Source organism: Podarcis vaucheri, assembly GCF_965113315.1.
Source record: "Podarcis vaucheri genome assembly, chromosome: 2".
NCBI classification, from domain to species: domain Eukaryota; kingdom Metazoa; phylum Chordata; class Lepidosauria; order Squamata; family Lacertidae; genus Podarcis; species Podarcis vaucheri.
Genome location: NC_138760.1, coordinates 13,098,615 through 13,120,010, shown reverse-complemented (window position 1 = coordinate 13,120,010; position 21,396 = coordinate 13,098,615).

Below are 21,396 nucleotides of genomic sequence, written 5' to 3'. Positions count from 1 at the left end.
GTCGAGGGCTAAGTCTGTTTCCGATGATAAAAACCCATCTGTTTCCACCTAAAAATATTTCAGGGGATCACTTGAAACAGTTTGCCAACATTATTGAGTGAATTGCAGAACATCAGATTTTGAGCAGAAATTGTGACCGCGCGGCTTAGGGATTTTTTCAAAAAAAGTTGTTCTGACGTCGAGGGCTAATTCTGTTTCCGATGATAAAAACCCATCTGTTTCCACCGAAAAACATTTCAGGGGATCCCTTGCAACACTTTGCCAACATTTTTGAGTGAATTGCAGAACGTCAGATTTTGAGATGAAATTGTGACCGCGCGGCTTAGGGATTTTTTCAAAAAAAGGTGTTCAGACGTCGAGGGCTAATTCTGTTTCCGATGATAAAAACCCATCTGTTTCCACCGAAAAACATTTCAGGAGATCACTTGCAACAGTTTGTCAACATATTTTAGTGAATTGCAGAACATCAGATTTTGAGCAGAAATTGTGACCGCGCGGCTTAGGGATTTTTTCAAAAAAAGTTGTTCTGACGTCGAGGGCTAATTCTTTTTCCGATGATAAAAACCCATGTGTTTCCACCGAAAAACATTTCAGGGGATCACTTGCAACAGTTTGCCAACATTTTTCAGTGAATTGCAGAACGTTAGATTTTTACAGAAATTGTGACCGCACGGCTTAGGGATTTTTTCAAAAAAAGTTATTCAGACGTCGAGGGTAAATTCTGTTCCCGATGATAAAAACCCATCTGTTTCCACGGAAAACCTTTCAGGGGATCACTTGCAACAGTTTGGCACCATTTTTGAGTGAATTGCAGAACGTCAGATTTTGAGAAGAAATTGTGACCGCGCGGCTTAGGGATTTTTTCAAAAAAAGTTGTTCAGACGTCGAGCGCTAATTCTGTTTCCGATGATAAAAACCCATCTGTTTCCACCTAAAAATATTTCAGGGGATCACTTGAAACAGTTTGCCAAGATTATTGAGTGAATTGCAGAACGTCAGATTTTGAGCAGAAATTGTGACTGCGCGGCTTAGGGATTTTTTCAAAAAAAGTTGTTCTGACGTCGAGGGCTAATTCTGTTTCCGATGATAAAAACCCATCTGTTTCCACCGAAAAACATTTCAGGGGATCACTTGCAACAGTTTGCCAACATTTTTCAGTGAATTGCAGAACGTTAGATTTTTACAGAAATTGTGACCGCACGGCTTAGAGATTTTTTCAAAAAAAGTTATTCAGACCTCGAGGGCTAATTCTCTTTCCGATGATAAAAACCCATCTGTTTCCACGGAAAACCTTTCAGGGGATCACTTGCAACAGTTTGGCACCATTTTTGAATGAATTGCAGAACGTCAGATTTTGAGAAGAAATTGTGACCGCGCGGCTTAGGGATTTTTTCAAAAACAGTTGTTCAGACGTCAAGGGCTAATTCTGTTTCCGATGATAAAAACCCATCTGTTTCCACCGAAAAACATTTCAGGGGATCACTTGCAACAGTTTGCCAACATTTTTGAGTGAATTGCAGAACGTCAGATTTCGAGCAGAAATTGTGACCGCGCGGCTTAGGGATTTTTTCAAAAAAAGTTGTTCAGACGTTGAGGGCTAATTCTGTTTCCGATGATAAAAACCCATCTGTTTCCACCGAAAAACATTTCAGGGGATCACTTGCAACAGTTTGCCAACATTTTTCTGTGAATTGCAGAACGTCAGATTTTGAGAAGAAATTGTGACCGCGCGGCTTAGGGATTTTTTCAAAAACAGTTGTTCAGACGTCGAGGGCTAATTCTGTTTCCGATGATAAAAACCCATCTGTTTCCACCTAAAAATATTTCAGGGGATCACTTGAAACAGTTTGCCAACATTATTGAGTGAATTGCAGAACGTCAGATTTTGAGCAGAAATTGTGACCGCGCGGCTTAGGGATTTTTTCAAAAAAAGTTGTTCTGACGTCGAGGGCTAATTCTGTTTCCGATGATAAAAACCCACCTGTTTCCACCGAAAAACATTTCAGGGGATCCCTTGCAACACTTTGCCAACATTTTTGAGTGAATTGCAGTACGTCAGATTTTTGGCAGAAATTGTGACCGCGCGGCTTAGGGATTTTTTCAAAAAAAGTTTTTAAGACGTCGAGGGCTAATTCTGTTCCCAATGATAAAAACCCATCTGTTTCCACCGGAAAACATTTCAGGAGATCACTTGCAACACTTTGCCAACATTTTTCAGTGAATTGCAGAACGTCAGATTTTGAGATGAAATTGTGACCGCGCGGCTTAGGGATTTTTTCAAAAAAAGTTGTTCAGACGTCGAGGGCTAATTCTGTTTCCGATGATAAAAACCCATCTGTTTCCACCGAAAAACATTTCAGGGGATCACTTGCAACAGTTTGCCAACATTTTTCAGTGAATTGCAGAACGTTAGATTTTTACAGAAATTGTGACCGCACGGCTTAGAGATTTTTTCAAAAAAAGTTATTCAGACCTCGAGGGCTAATTCTCTTTCCGATGATAAAAACCCATCTGTTTCCACGGAAAACCTTTCAGGGGATCACTTGCAACAGTTTGGCACCATTTTTGAATGAATTGCAGAACGTCAGATTTTGAGAAGAAATTGTGACCGCGCGGCTTAGGGATTTTTTCAAAAACAGTTGTTCAGACGTCAAGGGCTAATTCTGTTTCCGATGATAAAAACCCATCTGTTTCCACCGAAAAACATTTCAGGGGATCACTTGCAACAGTTTGCCAACATTTTTGAGTGAATTGCAGAACGTCAGATTTCGAGCAGAAATTGTGACCGCGCGGCTTAGGGATTTTTTCAAAAAAAGTTGTTCAGACGTTGAGGGCTAATTCTGTTTCCGATGATAAAAACCCATCTGTTTCCACCGAAAAACATTTCAGGGGATCACTTGCAACAGTTTGCCAACATTTTTCTGTGAATTGCAGAACGTCAGATTTTGAGAAGAAATTGTGACCGCGCGGCTTAGGGATTTTTTCAAAAACAGTTGTTCAGACGTCGAGGGCTAATTCTGTTTCCGATGATAAAAACCCATCTGTTTCCACCTAAAAATATTTCAGGGGATCACTTGAAACAGTTTGCCAACATTATTGAGTGAATTGCAGAACGTCAGATTTTGAGCAGAAATTGTGACCGCGCGGCTTAGGGATTTTTTCAAAAAAAGTTGTTCTGACGTCGAGGGCTAATTCTGTTTCCGATGATAAAAACCCACCTGTTTCCACCGAAAAACATTTCAGGGGATCCCTTGCAACACTTTGCCAACATTTTTGAGTGAATTGCAGTACGTCAGATTTTTGGCAGAAATTGTGACCGCGCGGCTTAGGGATTTTTTCAAAAAAAGTTTTTAAGACGTCGAGGGCTAATTCTGTTCCCAATGATAAAAACCCATCTGTTTCCACCGGAAAACATTTCAGGAGATCACTTGCAACACTTTGCCAACATTTTTCAGTGAATTGCAGAACGTCAGATTTTGAGATGAAATTGTGACCGCGCGGCTTAGGGATTTTTTCAAAAAAAGTTGTTCAGACGTCGAGGGCTAATTCTGTTTCCGATGATAAAAACCCATCTGTTTCCACCGAAAAACATTTCAGGAGATCACTTGCAACACTTTGCCAACATTTTTGAGTGAATTGCAGAACGTCAGATTTTGAGAAGAAATTGTGACCGCGCGGCTTAGGGATTTTTTCAAAAAAAGTTGTTCAGACGTCGAGGGCTAATTCTGTTTCCGATGATAAAAACCCATCTGTTTCCACCGAAAAACATTTCAGGGGATCACTTGCAACAGTTTGCCAACATTTTTGAGTGAATTGCAGAACGTCAGATTTTGAGAAGAAATTGTGACCGCGCGGCTTAGGGATTTTTTCAAAAAAAGTTGTTCAGACGTCGAGGGCTAAGTCTGTTTCCGATGATAAAAACACATCTGTTTCCACCGAAAAACATTTCAGGGGATCACTTGCAACAGTTTGCCAACATTTTTCAGTGAATTGCAGAACGTCAGATTTTTTGCAGAAATTGTGACCGCGCGGCTTAGGGATTTTTTCAAAAAAAGTTGTTCAGACGTCGCGGGCTAATTCTGTTTCCGATGATAAAAACCCATCTGTTTCCACCGAAAAACATTTCAGAGGATCACTTGCAACAGTTTGCCAACATTTTTCTGTGAATTGCAGAACGTCAGATTTTGAGAAGAAAATGTGACCGCGCGGCTTAGGGATTTTTTCAAAAACAGTTGTTCAGACGTCAAGGGCTAATTCTGTTTCCGATGATAAAAACCCATCTGTTTCCACCGAAAAACATTTCAGGGGATCACTTGCAACAGTTTGCCAATATTTTTGAGTGAATTGCAGAACGTCAGATTTTGAGAAGAAATTGTGACCGCGCGGCTGAGGGATTTTTTCAAAAAAAGTTGTTCTGACGTCGAGGGCTAATTCTGTTTCCGATGATAAAAACCCACCTGTTTCCACCGAAAAACATTTCAGGGGACCCCTTGCAACACTTTGCCAACATTTTTGAGTGAATTGCAGAACGTCAGATTTTTGGCAGAAATTGTGACCGCGCGGCTTAGGGATTTTTTCAAACAAAGTTTTTAAGACGTCGAGGGCTAATTCTGTTCCCAATGATAAAAACCCATCTGTTTCCACCGAAAAACATTTCAGGAGATCACTTGCAACACTTTGCCAACATTTTTCAGTGAATAGCAGAACGTCAGATTTTGAGATGAAATTGTGACCGCGCGGCTTAGGGATTTTTTCAAAAAAAGTTGTTCAGACGTCGAGGGCTAATTCTGTTTCCGATGATAAACTTGCAACAGTTTGCCAACATTTTTCAGTGAATTGCAGAACGTTAGATTTTTACAGAAATTGTGACCGCACGGCTTAGGGATTTTTTCAAAAATTTATTCAGACGTCGAGGGTAAATTCTGTTCCCGATGATAAAAACCCATCTGTTTCCACGGAAAACCTTTGAGGGGATCACTTGCAACAGTTTGGCACCATTTTTGAGTGAATTGCAGAACGTCAGATTTTGAGAAGAAATTGTGACCGCGCGGCTTAGGGATTTTTTCAAAAAAAGTTGTTCAGACGTCGAGCGCTAATTCTGTTTCCGATGATAAAAACCCATCTGTTTCCACCTAAAAATATTTCAGGGGATCACTTGAAACAGTTTGCCAAGATTATTGAGTGAATTGCAGAACGTCAGATTTTGAGCAGAAATTGTGACCGCGCGGCTTAGGGATTTTTTCAAAAAAAGTTGTTCTGACGTCGAGGGCTAATTCTGTTTCCGATGATAAAAACCCATCTGTTTCCACCGAAAAACATTTCAGGGGATCACTTGCAACAGTTTGCCAACATTTTTCAGTGAATTGCAGAACGTTAGAATTTTACAGAAATTGTGACCGCACGGCTTAGAGATTTTTTCAAAAACAGTTGTTCAGACGTCAAGGGCTAATTCTGTTTCCGATGATAAAAACCCATCTGTTTCCACCGAAAAACATTTCAGGGGATCACTTGCAACAGTTTGCCAACATTTTTGAGTGAATTGCAGAACGTCAGATTTTGAGCAGAAATTGTGACCGCGCGGCTTAGGGATTTTTTCAAAAAAAGTTGTTCAGACGTTGAGGGCTAATTCTGTTTCCGATGATAAAAACCCATCTGTTTCCACCGAAAAACATTTCAGGAGATCACTTGCAACACTTTGCCAACATTTTTCAGTGAATTGCAGAACGTCAGATTTTGAGAAGAAATTGTGACCGCGCGGCTTAGGGATTTTTTCAAAAACAGTTGTTCAGACGTCGAGGGCTAATTCTGTTTCCGATGATAAAAACCCATCTGTTTCCACCTAAAAATATTTCAGGGGATCACTTGAAACAGTTTGCCAACATTATTGAGTGAATTGCAGAACGTCAGATTTTGAGCAGAAATTGTGACCGCGCGGCTTAGGGATTTTTTCAAAAAAAGTTGTTCTGACGTCGAGGGCTAATTCTGTTTCCGATGATAAAAACCCACCTGTTTCCACCGAAAAACATTTCAGGGGACCCCTTGCAACACTTTGCCAACATTTTTGAGTGAATTGCAGTACGTCAGATTTTTGGCAGAAATTGTGACCGCGCGGCTTAGGGATTTTTTCAAAAAAAGTTTTTAAGACGTCGAAGGCTAATTCTGTTCCCAATGATAAAAACCCATCTGTTTTCACCGGAAAACATTTCAGGAGATCACTTGCAACACTTTGCCAACATTTTTCAGTGAATTGCAGAACGTCAGATTTTGAGATGAAATTGTGACCGCGCGGCTTAGGGATTTTTTCAAAAAAAGTTGTTCAGACGTCGAGGGCTAATTCTGTTTCCGATGATAAAAACCCATCTGTTTCCACCGAAAAACATTTCAGGAGATCACTTGCAACACTTTGCCAACATTTTTGAGTGAATTGCAGAACGTCAGATTTTGAGAAGAAATTGTGACCGCGCGGCTTAGGGATTTTTTCAAAAAAAGTTGTTCAGACGTCGAGGGCTAATTCTGTTTCCGATGATAAAAACCCATCTGTTTCCACCGAAAAACATTTCAGAGGATCACTTGCAACAGTTTGCCAACATTTTTGAGTGAATTGCAGAACGTCAGATTTTGAGAAGAGATTGTGACCGCGCGGCTTAGGGATTTTTTCAAAAAAAGTTGTTGAGACGTCGAGGGCTAAGTCTGTTTCCGATGATAAAAACCCATCTGTTTCCACCGAAAAACATTTCAGGGGATCACTTGCAACAGTTTGCCAACATTTTTCAGTGAATTGCAGAACGTCAGATTTTTTGCAGAAATTGTGACCGCGCGGCTTAGGGATTTTTTCAAAAAAAGTTGTTCAGACGTCGCGGGCTAATTCTGTTTCCGATGATAAAAACCCATCTGTTTCCACCGAAAAACATTTCAGAGGATCACTTGCAACAGTTTGCCAACATTTTTCTGTGAATTGCAGAACGTCAGATTTTGAGAAGAAATTGTGACCGCGCGGCTTAGGGATTTTTTCAAAAACAGTTGTTCAGACGTCAAGGGCTAATTCTGTTTCCGATGATAAAAACCCACCTGTTTCCACCGAAAAACATTTCAGGGGACCCCTTGCAACACTTTGCCAACATTTTTGAGTGAATTGCAGAACGTCAGATTTTTGGCAGAAATTGTGACCGCGCGGCTTAGGGATTTTTTCAAACAAAGTTTTTAAGACGTCGAGGGCTAATTCTGTTCCCAATGATAAAAACCCATCTGTTTCCACCGAAAAACATTTCAGGAGATCACTTGCAACACTTTGCCAACATTTTTCAGTGAATTGCAGAACGTCAGATTTTGAGATGAAATTGTGACCGCGCGGCTTAGGGATTTTTTCAAAAAAAGTTGTTCAGACGTCGAGGGCTAATTCTGTTTCCGATGATAAAAACCCATCTGTTTCCACCGAAAAACATTTCAGGAGATCACTTGCAACACTTTGCCAACATTTTTGAGTGAATTGCAGAACGTCAGATTTTGAGCAGAAATTGTGACCGCGCGACTTAGGGATTTTTTCAAAAAAAGTTGTTCAGACGTCAAGGGTTAATTCTGTTTCCGATGATAAAAACCCATCTGTTTCCACCGAAAAACATTTCAGGGGATCACTTGCAACAGTTGGCCAACATTTTTCTGTGAATTGCAGAACGTCAGATTTTGAGAAGAAATTGTGACCGCGCGGCTTAGGGATTTTTTCAAAAAAAAATTTCAAACGTCGAGGGCTAATTCTGTTTCCGATGCTAAAAACCCATCTGTTTCCACCGAAAAACATTTCAGGAGATCACTTGCAACACTTTGCCAACATTTTTCAGTGAATTGCAGAACGTCAGATTTTGAGAAGAAATCGTGACCGCGCGGCTTAGGGATTTTTTCAAAAAAAGTTGTTCAAACGTCGAGGGATAATTCTGTTTCCGATGATAAAAACCCATCTGTTTCCACCGAAAAACATTTCAGGGGATCACTTGCAACAGTTTGTCAACATTTTTGAGTGAATTGCAGAACGTCAGATTTTTAGCAGAAATTGTGACCGCGCGGCTTAGGGATTTTTTCAAAAAAAGTTGTTCAGACGTCGAGGGCTAAGTCTGTTTCCGATGATAAAAACCCATCTGTTTCCACCGAAAAACATTTCAGGGGATCACTTGCAACAGTTTGCCAACATTTTTCAGTGAATTGCAGAAAGTCAGATTTTGAGCATAAATTGTGACCGCGCGGCTTAGGGATTTTTTCAAAAAAAGTTGTTCAGACCTCTAGGGCTAATTCTGTTTCCGGTGATAAAAACCCATCTGTTTCCACCGAAAAACATTTCAGGGGATCACTTGCAACAGTTTGCCAACATTTTGGAGTGAATTGCAGAACGTCAGATTTTGAGAAGAAATTGTGACCGCGCGGCTTAAGGATTTTTTCAAAAAAAATTGTTCAAACGTCGAGGGCTAATTCTGTTTCCGATGATAAAAACCCATCTGTTTCCACCGAAAAACATTTCAGGAGATCACTTGCAACACTTTGCCAACATTTTTCAGTGAATTGCAGAACGTCAGATTTTGAGAAGAAATCGTGACCGCGCGGCTTAGGGATTTTTTCAAAAAAGGTTGTTCAGACGTCGAGGGCTAATTCTGTTTCCGATGATAAAAACCCATCTGTTTCCACCGAAAAACAATTCAGGGGATCACTTGCAACAGTTTGTCAACATTTTTGAGTGAATTGCAGAACGTCAGATTTTTAGCAGAAATTGTGACCGCGCGGCTTAGGGATTTTTTCAAAAAAAGTTGTTCAGACGTCGAGGGCTAATTCTGTTGCCGATGATAAAAACCCATCTGTTTCCACCGAAAAGCATTTCAGGGGATCACTTGCAACAGTTTGCCAACATTTTTGAGTGAATTGCAGAACGTCAGATTTTGAGAAGAAAATGTGACCGCGCGGCTTAGGGATTTTTTCAAAAACAGTTGTTCAGACGTCAAGGGCTAATTCTGTTTCCGATGATAAAAACCCATCTGTTTCCACCGAAAAACATTTCAGGGGATCACTTGCAACAGTTTGCCAATATTTTTGAGTGAATTGCAGAACGTCAGATTTTGAGAAGAAATTGTGACCGCGCGGCTGAGGGATTTTTTCAAAAAAAGTTGTTCTGACGTCGAGGGCTAATTCTGTTTCCGATGATAAAAACCCACCTGTTTCCACTGAAAAACATTTCAGGGGACCCCTTGCAACACTTTGCCAACATTTTTGAGTGAATTGCAGAACGTCAGATTTTTGGCAGAAATTGTGACCGCGCGGCTTAGGGATTTTTTCAAACAAAGTTTTTAAGACGTCGAGGGCTAATTCTGTTCCCAATGATAAAAACCCATCTGTTTCCACCGAAAAACATTTCAGGAGATCACTTGCAACACTTTGCCAACATTTTTCAGTGAATAGCAGAACGTCAGATTTTGAGATGAAATTGTGACCGCGCGGCTTAGGGATTTTTTCAAAAAAAGTTGTTCAGACGTCGAGGGCTAATTCTGTTTCCGATGATAAACTTGCAACAGTTTGCCAACATTTTTCAGTGAATTGCAGAACGTTAGATTTTTACAGAAATTGTGACCGCACGGCTTAGGGATTTTTTCAAAAATTTATTCAGACGTCGAGGGTAAATTCTGTTCCCGATGATAAAAACCCATCTGTTTCCACGGAAAACCTTTGAGGGGATCACTTGCAACAGTTTGGCACCATTTTTGAGTGAATTGCAGAACGTCAGATTTTGAGAAGAAATTGTGACCGCGCGGCTTAGGGATTTTTTCAAAAAAAGTTGTTCAGACGTCGAGCGCTAATTCTGTTTCCGATGATAAAAACCCATCTGTTTCCACCTAAAAATATTTCAGGGGATCACTTGAAACAGTTTGCCAAGATTATTGAGTGAATTGCAGAACGTCAGATTTTGAGCAGAAATTGTGACCGCGCGGCTTAGGGATTTTTTCAAAAAAAGTTGTTCTGACGTCGAGGGCTAATTCTGTTTCCGATGATAAAAACCCATCTGTTTCCACCGAAAAACATTTCAGGGGATCACTTGCAACAGTTTGCCAACATTTTTCAGTGAATTGCAGAACGTTAGAATTTTACAGAAATTGTGACCGCACGGCTTAGAGATTTTTTCAAAAACAGTTGTTCAGACGTCAAGGGCTAATTCTGTTTCCGATGATAAAAACCCATCTGTTTCCACCGAAAAACATTTCAGGGGATCACTTGCAACAGTTTGCCAACATTTTTGAGTGAATTGCAGAACGTCAGATTTTGAGCAGAAATTGTGACCGCGCGGCTTAGGGATTTTTTCAAAAAAAGTTGTTCAGACGTTGAGGGCTAATTCTGTTTCCGATGATAAAAACCCATCTGTTTCCACCGAAAAACATTTCAGGAGATCACTTGCAACACTTTGCCAACATTTTTCAGTGAATTGCAGAACGTCAGATTTTGAGAAGAAATTGTGACCGCGCGGCTTAGGGATTTTTTCAAAAACAGTTGTTCAGACGTCGAGGGCTAAGTCTGTTTCCGATGATAAAAACCCATCTGTTTCCACCGAAAAACATTTCAGGGGATCACTTGCAACAGTTTGCCAACATTTTTCAGTGAATTGCAGAACGTCAGATTTTTTGCAGAAATTGTGACCGCGCGGCTTAGGGATTTTTTCAAAAAAAGTTGTTCAGACGTCGCGGGCTAATTCTGTTTCCGATGATAAAAACCCATCTGTTTCCACCGAAAAACATTTCAGAGGATCACTTGCAACAGTTTGCCAACATTTTTCTGTGAATTGCAGAACGTCAGATTTTGAGAAGAAATTGTGACCGCGCGGCTTAGGGATTTTTTCAAAAACAGTTGTTCAGACGTCAAGGGCTAATTCTGTTTCCGATGATAAAAACCCACCTGTTTCCACCGAAAAACATTTCAGGGGACCCCTTGCAACACTTTGCCAACATTTTTGAGTGAATTGCAGAACGTCAGATTTTTGGCAGAAATTGTGACCGCGCGGCTTAGGGATTTTTTCAAACAAAGTTTTTAAGACGTCGAGGGCTAATTCTGTTCCCAATGATAAAAACCCATCTGTTTCCACCGAAAAACATTTCAGGAGATCACTTGCAACACTTTGCCAACATTTTTCAGTGAATTGCAGAACGTCAGATTTTGAGATGAAATTGTGACCGCGCGGCTTAGGGATTTTTTCAAAAAAAGTTGTTCAGACGTCGAGGGCTAATTCTGTTTCCGATGATAAAAACCCATCTGTTTCCACCGAAAAACATTTCAGGAGATCACTTGCAACACTTTGCCAACATTTTTGAGTGAATTGCAGAACGTCAGATTTTGAGCAGAAATTGTGACCGCGCGACTTAGGGATTTTTTCAAAAAAAGTTGTTCAGACGTCAAGGGTTAATTCTGTTTCCGATGATAAAAACCCATCTGTTTCCACCGAAAAACATTTCAGGGGATCACTTGCAACAGTTGGCCAACATTTTTCTGTGAATTGCAGAACGTCAGATTTTGAGAAGAAATTGTGACCGCGCGGCTTAGGGATTTTTTCAAAAAAAAATTTCAAACGTCGAGGGCTAATTCTGTTTCCGATGCTAAAAACCCATCTGTTTCCACCGAAAAACATTTCAGGAGATCACTTGCAACACTTTGCCAACATTTTTCAGTGAATTGCAGAACGTCAGATTTTGAGAAGAAATCGTGACCGCGCGGCTTAGGGATTTTTTCAAAAAAAGTTGTTCAAACGTCGAGGGATAATTCTGTTTCCGATGATAAAAACCCATCTGTTTCCACCGAAAAACATTTCAGGGGATCACTTGCAACAGTTTGTCAACATTTTTGAGTGAATTGCAGAACGTCAGATTTTTAGCAGAAATTGTGACCGCGCGGCTTAGGGATTTTTTCAAAAAAAGTTGTTCAGACGTCGAGGGCTAAGTCTGTTTCCGATGATAAAAACCCATCTGTTTCCACCGAAAAACATTTCAGGGGATCACTTGCAACAGTTTGCCAACATTTTTCAGTGAATTGCAGAAAGTCAGATTTTGAGCATAAATTGTGACCGCGCGGCTTAGGGATTTTTTCAAAAAAAGTTGTTCAGACCTCTAGGGCTAATTCTGTTTCCGGTGATAAAAACCCATCTGTTTCCACCGAAAAACATTTCAGGGGATCACTTGCAACAGTTTGCCAACATTTTGGAGTGAATTGCAGAACGTCAGATTTTGAGAAGAAATTGTGACCGCGCGGCTTAAGGATTTTTTCAAAAAAAATTGTTCAAACGTCGAGGGCTAATTCTGTTTCCGATGATAAAAACCCATCTGTTTCCACCGAAAAACATTTCAGGAGATCACTTGCAACACTTTGCCAACATTTTTCAGTGAATTGCAGAACGTCAGATTTTGAGAAGAAATCGTGACCGCGCGGCTTAGGGATTTTTTCAAAAAAGGTTGTTCAGACGTCGAGGGCTAATTCTGTTTCCGATGATAAAAACCCATCTGTTTCCACCGAAAAACAATTCAGGGGATCACTTGCAACAGTTTGTCAACATTTTTGAGTGAATTGCAGAACGTCAGATTTTTAGCAGAAATTGTGACCGCGCGGCTTAGGGATTTTTTCAAAAAAAGTTGTTCAGACGTCGAGGGCTAATTCTGTTGCCGATGATAAAAACCCATCTGTTTCCACCGAAAAGCATTTCAGGGGATCACTTGCAACAGTTTGCCAACATTTTTGAGTGAATTGCAGAACGTCAGATTTTGAGAAGAAATCGTGACCGCGCGGCTTAGGGATTTTTTCAAAAAAAGTTGTTCAGACCTCGAGGGCTAATTCTGTATCTGATGATAAAAAGCCATCTGTTTCCACCGAAAAACATTTCAGGGTATCACTTGCAACAGTTTGCCAACATTTTTCAGTGAATTGCAGAACGTCAGATTTTGAGCAGAAATTGTGACCGCGCGGCTTAGGGATTTTTTCAAAAACAGTTGTTCAGACGTCGAGGGCTAATTCTGTTTCCGATGATAAAAACCCATCTGTTTCCACCGAAAAACATTTCAGGGGATCACTTGCAACAGTTTGTCAACATTTTTGAGTGAATTGCAGAACGTCAGATTTTGAGCAGAAATTGTGACTGCGCGGCTTAGGGATTTTTTCAAAAAAAGTTGTTCAGACGTCGAGGGTTAATTCTGTTTCCGATGATAAAAACCCATCTGTTTCCACCGAAAAACATTTCAGGGGATCACTTGCAACAGTTTCCCAACATTTTTCAGTGAATTGCAGAAAGTCAGATTTTGAGCAGAAATTGTGACCGCGCGGCTTAGGGATTTTTTCAAAAAAAGTTGTTCAGACGTCGAGGGCTAAGTCTGTTTCCGATGATAAAAACCCAACTGTTTCCACCGAAAAACATTTCAGGGGATCACTTGCAACAGTTTCCCAACATTTTTCAGTGAATTGCAGAAAGTCAAATTTTGAGCAGAAATTGTGACCGCGCGGCTTAGGGAATTTTTCAAAAAAAGTTGTTCAGACCTCGAGGGCTAATTCTGTTTCCGATGATAAAAACCCATGTGTTTCCACCGAAAAACATTTCAGGGGATCACTTGCAACAGTTTGCCAACATTTTGGAGTGAATTGCAGAACGTCAGATTTTGAGAAGAAATTGTGACCGCGCGGCTTAGGGATTTTTTCAAAAAAAGTTGTTCAAACGTCGAGGGCTAATTCTGTTTCCGATGCTAAAAACCCATCTGTTTCCACCGAAAAACATTTCAGGAGATCACTTGCAACACTTTGCCAACATTTTTCAGTGAATTGCAGAACGTCAGATTTTGAGAAGAAATCGTGACCGCGCGGCTTAGGGATTTTTTCAAAAAAAGTTGTTCAAACGTCGAGGGATAATTCTGTTTCCGATGATAAAAACCCATCTATTTCCACCGAAAAACATTTCAGGGGATCACTTGCAACAGTTTGTCAACATTTTTGAGTGAATTGCAGAACGTCAGATTTTTAGCAGAAATTGTGACCGCGCGGCTTAGGGATTTTTTCAAAAAAAGTTGTTCAGACGTCGAGGGCTAAGTCTGTTTCCGATGATAAAAACCCATCTGTTTCCACCGAAAAACATTTCAGGGGATCACTTGCAACAGTTTGCCAACATTTTTCAGTGAATTGCAGAAAGTCAGATTTTGAGCATAAATTGTGACCGCGCGGCTTAGGGATTTTTTCAAAAAAAGTTGTTCAGACCTCTAGGGCTAATTCTGTTTCCGGTGATAAAAACCCATCTGTTTCCACCGAAAAACATTTCAGGGGATCACTTGCAACAGTTTGCCAACATTTTGGAGTGAATTGCAGAACGTCAGATTTTGAGAAGAAATTGTGACCGCGCGGCTTAAGGATTTTTTCAAAAAAAATTGTTCAAACGTCGAGGGCTAATTCTGTTTCCGATGATAAAAACCCATCTGTTTCCACCGAAAAACATTTCAGGAGATCACTTGCAACACTTTGCCAACATTTTTCAGTGAATTGCAGAACGTCAGATTTTGAGAAGAAATCGTGACCGCGCGGCTTAGGGATTTTTTCAAAAAAGGTTGTTCAGACGTCGAGGGCTAATTCTGTTTCCGATGATAAAAACCCATCTGTTTCCACCGAAAAACAATTCAGGGGATCACTTGCAACAGTTTGTCAACATTTTTGAGTGAATTGCAGAACGTCAGATTTTTAGCAGAAATTGTGACCGCGCGGCTTAGGGATTTTTTCAAAAAAAGTTGTTCAGACGTCGAGGGCTAATTCTGTATCCGATGATAAAAACCCATCTGTTTCCACCGAAAAGCATTTCAGGGTATCACTTGCAACAGTTTGCCAACATTTTTCAGTGAATTGCAGAACGTCAGATTTTGAGAAGAAATCGTGACCGCGCGGCTTAGGGATTTTTTCAAAAACAGTTGTTCAGACGTCGAGGGCTAATTCTGTTTCCGATGATAAAAACCCATCTGTTTCCACCGAAAAACATTTCAGGGGATCACTTGCAACAGTTTGTCAACATTTTTGAGTGAATTGCAGAACGTCAGATTTTGAGCAGAAATTGTGACTGCGCGGCTTAGGGATTTTTTCAAAAAAAGTTGTTCAGACGTCGAGGGTTAATTCTGTTTCCGATGATAAAAACCCATCTGTTTCCACCGAAAAACATTTCAGGGGATCACTTGCAACAGTTTCCCAACATTTTTCAGTGAATTGCAGAAAGTCAGATTTTGAGCAGAAATTGTGACCGCGCGGCTTAGGGATTTTTTCAAAAAAAGTTGTTCAGACCTCTAGGGCTAATTCTGTTTCCGGTGATAAAAACCCATCTGTTTCCACCGAAAAACATTTCAGGGGATCACTTGCAACAGTTTGCCAACATTTTGGAGTGAATTGCAGAACGTCAGATTTTGAGAAGAAATTGTGACCGCGCGGCTTAAGGATTTTTTCAAAAAAAATTGTTCAAACGTCGAGGGCTAATTCTGTTTCCGATGATAAAAACCCATCTGTTTCCACCGAAAAACATTTCAGGAGATCACTTGCAACACTTTGCCAACATTTTTCAGTGAATTGCAGAACGTCAGATTTTGAGAAGAAATCGTGACCGCGCGGCTTAGGGATTTTTTCAAAAAAGGTTGTTCAGACGTCGAGGGCTAATTCTGTTTCCGATGATAAAAACCCATCTGTTTCCACCGAAAAACAATTCAGGGGATCACTTGCAACAGTTTGTCAACATTTTTGAGTGAATTGCAGAACGTCAGATTTTTAGCAGAAATTGTGACCGCGCGGCTTAGGGATTTTTTCAAAAAAAGTTGTTCAGACGTCGAGGGCTAATTCTGTTGCCGATGATAAAAACCCATCTGTTTCCACCGAAAAGCATTTCAGGGGATCACTTGCAACAGTTTGCCAACATTTTTGAGTGAATTGCAGAACGTCAGATTTTGAGAAGAAAATGTGACCGCGCGGCTTAGGGATTTTTTCAAAAACAGTTGTTCAGACGTCAAGGGCTAATTCTGTTTCCGATGATAAAAACCCATCTGTTTCCACCGAAAAACATTTCAGGGGATCACTTGCAACAGTTTGCCAATATTTTTGAGTGAATTGCAGAACGTCAGATTTTGAGAAGAAATTGTGACCGCGCGGCTGAGGGATTTTTTCAAAAAAAGTTGTTCTGACGTCGAGGGCTAATTCTGTTTCCGATGATAAAAACCCACCTGTTTCCACTGAAAAACATTTCAGGGGACCCCTTGCAACACTTTGCCAACATTTTTGAGTGAATTGCAGAACGTCAGATTTTTGGCAGAAATTGTGACCGCGCGGCTTAGGGATTTTTTCAAACAAAGTTTTTAAGACGTCGAGGGCTAATTCTGTTCCCAATGATAAAAACCCATCTGTTTCCACCGAAAAACATTTCAGGAGATCACTTGCAACACTTTGCCAACATTTTTCAGTGAATAGCAGAACGTCAGATTTTGAGATGAAATTGTGACCGCGCGGCTTAGGGATTTTTTCAAAAAAAGTTGTTCAGACGTCGAGGGCTAATTCTGTTTCCGATGATAAACTTGCAACAGTTTGCCAACATTTTTCAGTGAATTGCAGAACGTTAGATTTTTACAGAAATTGTGACCGCACGGCTTAGGGATTTTTTCAAAAATTTATTCAGACGTCGAGGGTAAATTCTGTTCCCGATGATAAAAACCCATCTGTTTCCACGGAAAACCTTTGAGGGGATCACTTGCAACAGTTTGGCACCATTTTTGAGTGAATTGCAGAACGTCAGATTTTGAGAAGAAATTGTGACCGCGCGGCTTAGGGATTTTTTCAAAAAAAGTTGTTCAGACGTCGAGCGCTAATTCTGTTTCCGATGATAAAAACCCATCTGTTTCCACCTAAAAATATTTCAGGGGATCACTTGAAACAGTTTGCCAAGATTATTGAGTGAATTGCAGAACGTCAGATTTTGAGCAGAAATTGTGACCGCGCGGCTTAGGGATTTTTTCAAAAAAAGTTGTTCTGACGTCGAGGGCTAATTCTGTTTCCGATGATAAAAACCCATCTGTTTCCACCGAAAAACATTTCAGGGGATCACTTGCAACAGTTTGCCAACATTTTTCAGTGAATTGCAGAACGTTAGAATTTTACAGAAATTGTGACCGCACGGCTTAGAGATTTTTTCAAAAACAGTTGTTCAGACGTCAAGGGCTAATTCTGTTTCCGATGATAAAAACCCATCTGTTTCCACCGAAAAACATTTCAGGGGATCACTTGCAACAGTTTGCCAACATTTTTGAGTGAATTGCAGAACGTCAGATTTTGAGCAGAAATTGTGACCGCGCGGCTTAGGGATTTTTTCAAAAAAAGTTGTTCAGACGTTGAGGGCTAATTCTGTTTCCGATGATAAAAACCCATCTGTTTCCACCGAAAAACATTTCAGGAGATCACTTGCAACACTTTGCCAACATTTTTCAGTGAATTGCAGAACGTCAGATTTTGAGAAGAAATTGTGACCGCGCGGCTTAGGGATTTTTTCAAAAACAGTTGTTCAGACGTCGAGGGCTAAGTCTGTTTCCGATGATAAAAACCCATCTGTTTCCACCGAAAAACATTTCAGGGGATCACTTGCAACAGTTTGCCAACATTTTTCAGTGAATTGCAGAACGTCAGATTTTTTGCAGAAATTGTGACCGCGCGGCTTAGGGATTTTTTCAAAAAAAGTTGTTCAGACGTCGCGGGCTAATTCTGTTTCCGATGATAAAAACCCATCTGTTTCCACCGAAAAACATTTCAGAGGATCACTTGCAACAGTTTGCCAACATTTTTCTGTGAATTGCAGAACGTCAGATTTTGAGAAGAAATTGTGACCGCGCGGCTTAGGGATTTTTTCAAAAACAGTTGTTCAGACGTCAAGGGCTAATTCTGTTTCCGATGATAAAAACCCACCTGTTTCCACCGAAAAACATTTCAGGGGACCCCTTGCAACACTTTGCCAACATTTTTGAGTGAATTGCAGAACGTCAGATTTTTGGCAGAAATTGTGACCGCGCGGCTTAGGGATTTTTTCAAACAAAGTTTTTAAGACGTCGAGGGCTAATTCTGTTCCCAATGATAAAAACCCATCTGTTTCCACCGAAAAACATTTCAGGAGATCACTTGCAACACTTTGCCAACATTTTTCAGTGAATTGCAGAACGTCAGATTTTGAGATGAAATTGTGACCGCGCGGCTTAGGGATTTTTTCAAAAAAAGTTGTTCAGACGTCGAGGGCTAATTCTGTTTCCGATGATAAAAACCCATCTGTTTCCACCGAAAAACATTTCAGGAGATCACTTGCAACACTTTGCCAACATTTTTGAGTGAATTGCAGAACGTCAGATTTTGAGCAGAAATTGTGACCGCGCGACTTAGGGATTTTTTCAAAAAAAGTTGTTCAGACGTCAAGGGTTAATTCTGTTTCCGATGATAAAAACCCATCTGTTTCCACCGAAAAACATTTCAGGGGATCACTTGCAACAGTTGGCCAACATTTTTCTGTGAATTGCAGAACGTCAGATTTTGAGAAGAAATTGTGACCGCGCGGCTTAGGGATTTTTTCAAAAAAAAATTTCAAACGTCGAGGGCTAATTCTGTTTCCGATGCTAAAAACCCATCTGTTTCCACCGAAAAACATTTCAGGAGATCACTTGCAACACTTTGCCAACATTTTTCAGTGAATTGCAGAACGTCAGATTTTGAGAAGAAATCGTGACCGCGCGGCTTAGGGATTTTTTCAAAAAAAGTTGTTCAAACGTCGAGGGATAATTCTGTTTCCGATGATAAAAACCCATCTGTTTCCACCGAAAAACATTTCAGGGGATCACTTGCAACAGTTTGTCAACATTTTTGAGTGAATTGCAGAACGTCAGATTTTTAGCAGAAATTGTGACCGCGCGGCTTAGGGATTTTTTCAAAAAAAGTTGTTCAGACGTCGAGGGCTAAGTCTGTTTCCGATGATAAAAACCCATCTGTTTCCACCGAAAAACATTTCAGGGGATCACTTGCAACAGTTTGCCAACATTTTTCAGTGAATTGCAGAAAGTCAGATTTTGAGCATAAATTGTGACCGCGCGGCTTAGGGATTTTTTCAAAAAAAGTTGTTCAGACCTCTAGGGCTAATTCTGTTTCCGGTGATAAAAACCCATCTGTTTCCACCGAAAAACATTTCAGGGGATCACTTGCAACAGTTTGCCAACATTTTGGAGTGAATTGCAGAACGTCAGATTTTGAGAAGAAATTGTGACCGCGCGGCTTAAGGATTTTTTCAAAAAAAATTGTTCAAACGTCGAGGGCTAATTCTGTTTCCGATGATAAAAACCCATCTGTTTCCACCGAAAAACATTTCAGGAGATCACTTGCAACACTTTGCCAACATTTTTCAGTGAATTGCAGAACGTCAGATTTTGAGAAGAAATCGTGACCGCGCGGCTTAGGGATTTTTTCAAAAAAGGTTGTTCAGACGTCGAGGGCTAATTCTGTTTCCGATGATAAAAACCCATCTGTTTCCACCGAAAAACAATTCAGGGGATCACTTGCAACAGTTTGTCAACATTTTTGAGTGAATTGCAGAACGTCAGATTTTTAGCAGAAATTGTGACCGCGCGGCTTAGGGATTTTTTCAAAAAAAGTTGTTCAGACGTCGAGGGCTAATTCTGTTGCCGATGATAAAAACCCATCTGTTTCCACCGAAAAGCATTTCAGGGGATCACTTGCAACAGTTTGCCAACATTTTTGAGTGAATTGCAGAACGTCAGATTTTGAGAAGAAATCGTGACCGCGCGGCTTAGGGATTTTTTCAAAAAAAGTTGTTCAGACCTCGAGGGCTAATTCTGTATCTGATGATAAAAAGCCATCTGTTTCCACCGAAAAACATTTCAGGGTATCACTTGCAACAGTTTGCCAACATTTTTCAGTGAATTGCAGAACGTCAGATTTTGAGCAGAAATTGTGACCGCGCGGCTTAGGGATTTTTTCAAAAACAGTTGTTCAGACGTCGAGGGCTAATTCTGTTTCCGATGATAAAAACCCATCTGTTTCCACCGAAAAACATTTCAGGGGATCACTTGCAACAGTTTGTCAACATTTTTGAGTGAATTGCAGAACGTCAGATTTTGAGCAGAAATTGTGACTGCGCGGCTTAGGGATTTTTTCAAAAAAAGTTGTTCAGACGTCGAGGGTTAATTCTGTTTCCGATGATAAAAACCCATCTGTTTCCACCGAAAAACATTTCAGGGGATCACTTGCAACAGTTTCCCAACATTTTTCAGTGAATTGCAGAAAGTCAGATTTTGAGCAGAAATTGTGACCGCGCGGCTTAGGGATTTTTTCAAAAAAAGTTGTTCAGACGTCGAGGGCTAAGTCTGTTTCCGATGATAAAAACCCAACTGTTTCCACCGAAAAACATTTCAGGGGATCACTTGCAACAGTTTCCCAACATTTTTCAGTGAATTGCAGAAAGTCAAATTTTGAGCAGAAATTGTGACCGCGCGGCTTAGGGAATTTTTCAAAAAAAGTTGTTCAGACCTCGAGGGCTAATTCTGTTTCCGATGATAAAAACCCATGTGTTTCCACCGAAAAACATTTCAGGGGATCACTTGCAACAGTTTGCCAACATTTTGGAGTGAATTGCAGAACGTCAGATTTTGAGAAGAAATTGTGACCGCGCGGCTTAGGGATTTTTTCAAAAAAAGTTGTTCAAACGTCGAGGGCTAATTCTGTTTCCGATGCTAAAAACCCATCTGTTTCCACCGAAAAACATTTCAGGAGATCACTTGCAACACTTTGCCAACATTTTTCAGTGAATTGCAGAACGTCAGATTTTGAGAAGAAATCGTGACCGCGCGGCTTAGGGATTTTTTCAAAAAAAGTTGTTCAAACGTCGAGGGATAATTCTGTTTCCGATGATAAAAACCCATCTATTTCCACCGAAAAACATTTCAGGGGATCACTTGCAACAGTTTGTCAACATTTTTGAGTGAATTGCAGAACGTCAGATTTTTAGCAGAAATTGTGACCGCGCGGCTTAGGGATTTTTTCAAAAAAAGTTGTTCAGACGTCGAGGGCTAAGTCTGTTTCCGATGATAAAAACCCATCTGTTTCCACCGAAAAACATTTCAGGGGATCACTTGCAACAGTTTGCCAACATTTTTCAGTGAATTGCAGAAAGTCAGATTTTGAGCATAAATTGTGACCGCGCGGCTTAGGGATTTTTTCAAAAAAAGTTGTTCAGACCTCTAGGGCTAATTCTGTTTCCGGTGATAAAAACCCATCTGTTTCCACCGAAAAACATTTCAGGGGATCACTTGCAACAGTTTGCCAACATTTTGGAGTGAATTGCAGAACGTCAGATTT